Raw genomic sequence first — 8,666 nt, forward strand, 5'->3', positions numbered from 1 at the left:
CTGTAGCTTGGCCATTAGCGAGTCCTCCAGGAATAATTTTACCTCTGTGACAACCGCAGCCACCCAAGCTGAGTTAACCGCCAGCGAAGAAGAGGAATCACCCTCCGCCATCTTGGAGTCCCCGACCCGGCTCCTATCTCTCTCCCGGCGAGGCAGTCTGGAGGTCATTAAGCTGCACAACGGCTGCCTACTCATTACTCACTGGCCAACACAGCTCCCGGAAGAGTAGGCAGAGCAGGAGAGGCACCAATTGGCTGGATTATGAAAAGGAAGGCGAAGGGCCGCTGGAGCTCACCTCTCCGACATCTGCTCAGCGGCTTGACATCACATCCTTCCTTCCTTTTAAAGAATGACATGGGGACATATTTTTCTCCGTCCCCGCAGGAACTCAATTTCCCCGTCCCATCCCCACAAACTATGTCGCTGTCCCTGCCCCATTCCTGCAAGCTCTGCCTTAACCGCACAAGCCTCAAACACTTATGATTTTAAAGTGTTTGAGTCTTGTGCAGATGAGGACAGAACCTGCAGGAACGGGGCAGGGACAGGAAAAGAACACACGAGGACGGGACGGGAAAATGAGTTCCCAAGGGGATGGGGAAAAATTTGTCCTCGTGTCATCCTTTGTCTGAAGTTGGTGCTCCCTTCCTTCCATGTCCCAATGCGCCTTTGCTTTTCCCATCCTTCTCCCTTTCCGTGCTAACATGAACCTCTTCCTCCCTTCTGCATCCCAACACAACCCTCCTCCTCCCTTCTGTGTCCCAACACAAACCTCCTCCTCCTTTCCATGTCCCAACACACCTCTGCTTCACCCATACTATGCCAACGCAAACCTCCTCCACCCCTCCGTGTCCCAAAGTGACCCTCCTCCTCCCTTCGTTGTCCCATGACCCTACTCCTCCCTTCCTTGTCCCAACGCAACCCTCCTCCTCCCTTCCTTCCTTGTCCCAATGTGACCCTCTTCCTCCTCCTCCCTTCCTGGTCCCAAGTGACCTTCCACCTCCCTTCCTTGTCCCAACGCGACCCTCTTCCTCCTCCCTTGTCCCAACGCGACCCTCCTCCTCCCTTCCTTCCTTGTCCCGTGACCCTCCTCCTCCCTTCCATGTCCCAACGCGACTCTCCTCCTCCCTTCCGTGTCCCAAAGCTCCAATGCGCGACCCTCCTCCTCCTTTCCTTGTCCCAACGTGACCCTCCTCCTCCCTTCCTTCCTTGTCCCAACGTGACCCTCCTCCTCCCTTCCTTGTCCCAACACAACCCTCCTCCTCCTCCCTTCCTTGTCCCAACACGACCCTCCTGCTCCTCCTCCCTTTCTTGTCCCAATGCAAACCTCCTCCTCCCTTCCGTGTCCCTCCTCTTCCTTGTCCCAACACAACCCTCCTCCTCCCTTCCTTGTCCCAACGCGACCCTCCTCCTCCCTTCCTTGTCCCAACGCAACCCTCCTCCTCCCTTCCTTGTCCCAACGCAACCCTCCTCCTCCCTTCCTTGTCCCAACGCAACCCTCTTCTTTCCTTCCTTGTTTCAATGCAACCCTCTTTCTCCTCCTCCTCCCTTCATTTTCCCGTGACCCTCCTGCTCCTCCTCCCTTCCTTGTCCCAACGTGACCCTCCTGCTCCTCCTCCCTTTCTTGTTCCAATGCGACCCTCCTCCTCCTCCCTTCTGTGTCTCAACGCGACCCTCCTCTTCCCTTCCACCTGTTTCTCCCATCCTGTGCCAATGCACCCCTCCTCTTCCCTTCCGTGTCCCAACACGACCCTCGTCTTTCTTCCCACCCTCTGTTCTGTATCTCAAATTCATGCCTCCCTCCCTTCCACTGGTGTTTACATCTTTTGGCTGGCTCCCTCCTCACAGCCGCACTTCTCTTCACAAAGGTGCGGCCTGCAGCTGACAAAAAGCTTGCGGCTGGGAGGAGGGAGCCGGCCAGAGGAGGTAAACACTCGCGGGAGAGAGGCACAAATTTGGGACGCAGAACAAAGAGAGGTAAGGATAATAAGGAGCGTGTTGGGAGGAAGAGGGGGGCATGTTGGCAAAAGAAGGGAGAGGCAGGACCCCGGTTCATAAGTATGAATCCAATGTTAAGTCAGATGCTCTTAACCCAGGGACTGCCTGTAATGGGGAGAAAGATCAGCTCCTCTATTCTTACTTTCTCCACCTACAATTCTGGAGGGTAGACTTAATAAGGCATACCTAGTCCTAGATGCACTAAACGTTGCGATCATATACCAATAGTTACTAAACCAGTTTGACTGATTTAGCGACCGACTGAATTTGGTAACCTGATGTACAAAACGACTCCCTGCTTGGTTTTCCATGGGTTCATACATGGCAAACAAATGGCCTCACTACTATTAAAATTAGGTCATTAATATTCAAACGAGCCATCCGATCAATGGCCTAACATTGCAAAGTCATAAGCAACCGCTAATACCAACCTAAAAAAATGACAAGTCTAGGTAACTGAGTGACCGACAGGTCTGCCATGTATTTTCATTTTTTTTTCTATAAAGGTAACAGATGTGCATGTGTAACACGTGCACAAATATCTGACCCATAAAAAAAAGTCAAGCCGGCCTCCCTGATAACAGACTCCACCCCCAATGATCACAAAAATAGAGGCAGGAGGGATGCCCACTCCTTCCTGCTACTGCAACTCCACCCATACCACAAACTACTTCCCTTTCTATACCCCATTTAAAAAAAAAAAAAAAAAAAATCAGCAGAAGGGACCACCCATGCCATGACCTCCCTCCCCTTTTACACTCCCTGTACTTTGCAAAAAATTAGCAGGGAGGGATGAGCTTTCCCTCCTACCACTATCTTTTATAAGTTTTTATAGGACTGTATTTTGCTAACTAGTATTTTATTCTGAACGATGTTATTTTCGTTTATAATAATTGTTACATGGCTTTGTATTTCTAATTGCCTAGTGTAATTATTATTGTGTAAACCGCCATGAACTGGTTTAGCGGTATATAAAAATAAACTATTATTATTATTAGATGTCCCACAGCTCCCCCATATCTCTACATGATGAAGACTGCAGGAGGGATGCCCAGTCCCTTCTGCCCACGGGATTGCCATTCCAAAATGGAAGGCCTTCCCAGTGCACTCTGGGATGCACATAGAGGGCCCTTTGGCCCTCATTGGCTCAGACTCCTAAGGCCCTTCCCAGTGGTGGGCATCAGAGCCAATCAGGGCCTTAGGCTTCCTTCCCCCAGTGTATGGCAAGATGCACTGGGCAGGGAAGCTAAAGCCTTGATTGACTCAGACGCCCCCTGGAAGGGGCCTTAAGCATCTGGGTCAATCAGGGCTTTAAGCCTCTCCCCAGGAATCCTAGGATGAACCGAGCAGGTCACCATTTTGGAGTGGCGGGCCTGCAAGCAGGAGGGACTGTGCATCCCTCCTGCTGTCTTCTTCACCTAGAGCAGGGGTAAGCAATTCCAGTCCTCAAGAGCCGGAGCCAAGTCAGATTTTCAGGATATCCACAATGAATATGTATGAGATGGATTTGCATGCACTGCCTTCTTGAGATGCAAATCTATGTCATGCATATTTATTGTGGATATCCTGAAAACCTGATCTGGCTCTGGCTCTCGAGGACCGGAATTGCCTACTCCTGACCTAGGTATGAGTGTTTTAGGGGGTGTGGGAGGGGGGAGTGGGCATCCCTCATGCTGATTTTTTTGCAAAATATGGGGAAGGGAGGGGGTCAGTTCATCCTGTGGCAGGAGGATGTGAGTAGCGGTGGCTCAACTTTTTATTTTTAATGGGGCAGATATTGTGTGTGTGTGTGTGTAACACACCCACATCTGTGCCATTAAAAAAAAATGCCCCAAACAGCTGAGTGGCAGGAGGCTGTTTTGGGGCTTTTCCTGCTGGCTCTGTGTATGTAGGAGAGCCAGTTTCTAAACAATTGACTGGATGGGGATTATGGCAGAGCTCTGCAAAACTCATTTGCATGGGAAGCCATTTGAACATCGATCACTGTTTAGAAATCAGCCAAAATAAATGGCCCACAGTGACCCACACAATCTTAACGACCACTTTTAATGCATCTAGCTCCTAGTCTTCCAAAAAAACAAAACAAACTACCAAGTTCTTTTGCTCAGAAAGTGGAGGATTTTTGTTGTTGTTAAACTTCTCCGCCCTTTCTGCTGCTTACTCGATTTACTCATTTTGGACGTTTAAAAGTGCGTTAGTGAAATCAAGCCTGGCCAACCAATCCGATTTTTAAATGAATCAAACGCCACTTTTCTCTTTTAAACGCGGGCTTCACGTGGAAAAAAAGGCTTTCCGGACAAAACATCTAAATGTACAAAGAAACAAGTTTCAGCCTGAGCCCAGTGAGGAAGCTGTGTGCTGTTCTCATGCTAAACACAAACAAAGAGTCCGGTGGGAAATAGATCGGATGTCGTGTGTTGTACACACATACTTACATAAAACAACGCACCCCACTACTAAAAAATAAACTACACCTTGCTAGCCAGCACCTAAACAAGCAGAGCAGGAAGAAAGCGAGCCAGGCTGAGCTTCCCCGGGCTGTGCACAGCAGCCCAGGCACGAAAACCTTCCCATCCCCCGGAGAGAAATTTGACACAGCTGAAACTTACTGATCGCCCTCAGCAGGACCCAGAACACCGCTTTCCCATAGAGAGAGAGAAACAGAGCAATAGAAGTAGATAAGACACCGGTTTGCAGCACAGGAAACTGCCAGCAAAATCCGCCCCACCCCCAGTCTCACTGCAGCGCTTCCATTCGGGCAGCCCCGGATTGTGACGTCACAGTCATGGGCGTGCAGGAGAGTGAAGAAAAAAAATGAAAGCCTGAGAATAAAAAGGGCAGAGGTTAAGAAACAGTAATAAAAAACCGGAAGGGGACAGAATTCTGCCAGGTACTTGTGACCTGCTGGAAGTAGGATACTGTACTCTACCCCACCATGACTAGTATGTTCTTTTAGCGTATGAGGTCCATTTCTTGTTATTACTCAGGAGATTGTTAGTTATTTCTTGTGTAACTCTTTACAGCATATAATAAGACACCGGGTCTGCAGCACAGGAAACTGCCAGCAAAAAACGCCCCACCCCCAGTCTCACCGCAGCGCCCCCGGATTGTGACGTCACAGTCATAGGCGTGAGGGAGGGTGAAGAAAACAATGAGAGCCCGAGAATAAAGGGGCAGAGGAGGTTAGAATACAGTAATAATGCCGAAGAGGACAGAATTCTACCAGGTACTTGTGACCTGCGGTTCTTATGGCGTATGAGACCCATTTCTTGTTATTACAGGAGGTGTTTCTTATTTCTTGTGTTACTCTTTGTTTACAGCATAACTTTGTCACAATGTCTAAATTCGCCTCAAATCTTGAGTATGGCTTTTACTCGCACCTCTCTACTTGGAGGTGAGTTAACATTCAGGTACAATAGATATTTTCCTGCCTCCTAGGACTAAAAGAGTTTTGTACACAGAAGGTGCAGAAGGTCCACAATAAACAGTAGCTACTTATTGCTAGCCCTGTGATGCATAAAGGGTTTTAGCACTGGTTAACTCAAATGCTACCTTCCCAACACACCTCACTTGCCCCTCCCCCAACAGCTTTTTGCATCTGCCCTTTGTCCCTGGTGTCTAGCAGCACCCCTCCCCTTGACTTGAAATAGATTCCCTATTTTCTCTAGTTCTTTATAATGGAAGGCTACACCTGCCTTCAATTTTCCTCCTTGCTTCCACTCCTTTGGACTTGTTTCCTTGAAATGTGATTTCATTTGTACTCATTCTGATCTGGATTTTTGTAGTTATATTTTCCTAGTTGAAAAAATTTTAATACTACCCAACCCACATGCCCCCCGTAGCTTTTTGCATCAGCCCTTTGACCCTCTCTCTCATTGACCTGACCCTCTGTCTCCAACATCTTATATATAAAAAATTGGATGTATCTGTGTGTATGTTCCTGCATAACTGGAACGCATGCAGAGATTTCAACCAAACTTGGTGTACATATTACTTACTATCTGTGAAAATATTCTGTGGGGTGGGAAGGGGGTGACGTAAAAATAATCATAAATGACAGATATAATTGTCTAATCCAGGGGTGTCCAACCTTTTGGCTTTCCTGGGCCAAATTGGCTGAAAAAAATGTTTATGGGGCCGCACAAACACTACAGCAAGACAGAGGAGGGAGCCAGCAAGACAGTAAACACCCGGGGGCAGCAGAGGGAAACACTGCATCGCCCTCAACCGGGCCCGCACAAAATGCTTCATGGGGCCACAGATTGGACCCCCCTGATCTAATCCATAGTTTTCAGGCTCACTGAGATGCATACTGACACTCCTGATGCTGTTTAAGTCCAACTTCAACCCCATAGAGAGGTCCATTCTTGCTGCTAAAAATTAAGATGTCCATGAAATAAACAATCAAATACTTCCCGTTTTATCAGGCATAATTACTGAATACAAGTCTGTCGATACCGGAAGATTAGGATAAATAAATATCTGTGCAATGCTGGGTAATCAGCTAGTCTATATAGTGTATAAAAGTGTGTGTGTGTTCCAGCATAACTCTGAAACGCATGGGCAGATTTCATCCAAACTTGGTACACATATCACTACGATCTATGGAAAAATACTGTGTGGTGGGAGGGGGGGTGACTTGTAAAAATTATCAAAAATGACAGTTGATTGGATAAATAAATATCTAGGCAATGCTGGGTAATCAGCTACTGTATATACTCGAATATAAACTGGGATTTTGGGGTCAAAAAGTAGTACATTCAAAAGACTTTATCATTACTGAGGCTCGGAAGTGATATTTTTTTTCCCCTCCTTCATAATAAACCATTGCATTGCTGGATCTGGGATTTGAAGTAGCTCCAGCCTGGGACCATGGTGATTACAGGGCAGGTGCTCTGACTGCTGAGCCATGACAGGGGTTGATGTAGAGGTAGTACATTCAACAGACTTTATCATTGCTGAGGCTCGGAGGTGATTGTTTTTTTTCCCCCCTATAATAATAAAGCATTGCATTGCTGAGACTCGGAGGTGATTTTTTTTCCCTCATAATAAAACATTGCATTGCCTGACCTGGGATTTGAACTGGCTCCAACCCGGGACACTGGTGACTACAGGACAGGTGCTCTGACTGCTGAGCCACGACAGGGGGTTGCTGTAGAGGTAGTACATTCAACAGACTTTATCATTGCTGAGGCTTGGAGGCAATTGTTTTTTTCCCCCTTAATAATAAGCCATTGCATTGCTGAGGCTTGACTGTGATTTTTTTCCCCCTCATAATAAAGCATCACATTGCCAAGGCTTGGAGGTGATTGTTTTTTTCCCCCTATAATAAAGGATTGCATTGCCGAGGCTAGGAGGTGATTTTTTTCCCCTCATAATAAAACATTGCATTGCTGGACCCAGGATTTGAACTGGCTCCAGCCTGGGACCCTGGGATCTACAAGATGGGTGCTTTGACTGCTGAGCCAGGATAGGGATCCCTGTAGAGGTAGTACATTCAACAGACTTTATCATTGCTGAGGCTCGGAGGTGATTGGATTTTTTCCCCTCATAATAAAACATTGCATTGCCAGACCTGGGATTTGAACTGGCTCCATCCTGGGACCCTGGGGACTACAGGGTGGGGGTGGGTGCTCTGAGTGCTGAGCCATGACAGGGATCCCTGTAGAGGTAGTATATTCAACAGATTTTATCATTGCTGAGGCTCAGAGGTGATTTTTTTACCCCCCCCCCTCATAATAGGGCATTGCATTGGTGGAACTGGGATTTGAAATAGCTACAGCCTGGGACCACAGGGTGGGTGCTCCGACTGCTGAGCCACAACAGAGGTCCCTATAGAGGTAGTACTTTCACCAGACTTTATCACTGCCGAGCCTTGGAGGCGATTGGTTTGTTTCCCCCCTATAATAATAAAGCATTGCATTGCCGAGGCTTGGAGGCAATTGTTTTTTTTCCCCTCATAATAAAATATTGCATTACTGAACCTGGGATTTGATCTGGCTCCATCCTGGGACCACATGGCAGGTACTCTGACTGCTGAGCCAAGAAAGGGGTCCCTGTAGAGCAGTGGTCTCAAACTCGTGGCCCGCCAGGTACTATTTTGAGGCCCTCGGTATGTTTATCATAATCACAAAAGTAAAATAAAAGTTTCTTGATCATATGTCTCTTTAGCTATAAATGACAATATTATTATTAAGGCTTAGCCAAAAGTAAAGCTTATAAAGAGTTTTACCTCATGCAAATTTGTCATTTCTTTAACAAGACATTAACTATTTTTTCTGAGGCCCTCCAAGTACCTACAAATCCAAAATGTGGCCCTGCAAAGGGTTTGAGTTTGAGACCACTACTGTAGAGGTAGTACATTCAATAGACTTTATCATTGCCGAGGCTTGGAGGTGATTTTTTTTTCCCCTCATAATAAAACATTGCATTGCCTGACCTGGGATTTGAACTGGCTCCAGCCTGGGCTGCTGGTGACTAGAAGGCGGGTGCTCTGACTGCTGAACCACAACAGGAGTCCCTGTACAGATAGTACATTCAATAGACTTTGCTGAGCCACAACAGCGGTCCTTGTACAGATAGTACATTCAACAGACTTTATCATTGGTGAGGCTCGGAGTAGAGAGTTGCGCGGGGACAGAAATCCCACCCGTCCCCACCAAAGTCCCACC

At 47.3% G+C, this 8,666-nt stretch overlaps 1 protein-coding gene across 1 annotated transcript in view; it reads right to left on the bottom strand.

The window, feature by feature from the left end:
- The window catches only part of TSPAN14 (tetraspanin 14), a 204,613-nt gene extending 199,828 nt beyond the window's left edge, over window positions 1-4,785 (bottom strand). The window contains exon 1 of the mRNA XM_033941676.1: window positions 4,605-4,785. The gene's annotated coding sequence lies outside the window, so the exon portion shown is untranslated. The remainder of the gene's footprint in view (window positions 1-4,604) is intronic.
- Between the last annotated feature and the right edge of the window lie 3,881 nt (window positions 4,786-8,666).

The sequence above is a fragment of the Geotrypetes seraphini genome, chromosome 4 (assembly GCF_902459505.1).
Source record: "Geotrypetes seraphini chromosome 4, aGeoSer1.1, whole genome shotgun sequence".
NCBI lineage: Eukaryota > Metazoa > Chordata > Amphibia > Gymnophiona > Dermophiidae > Geotrypetes > Geotrypetes seraphini.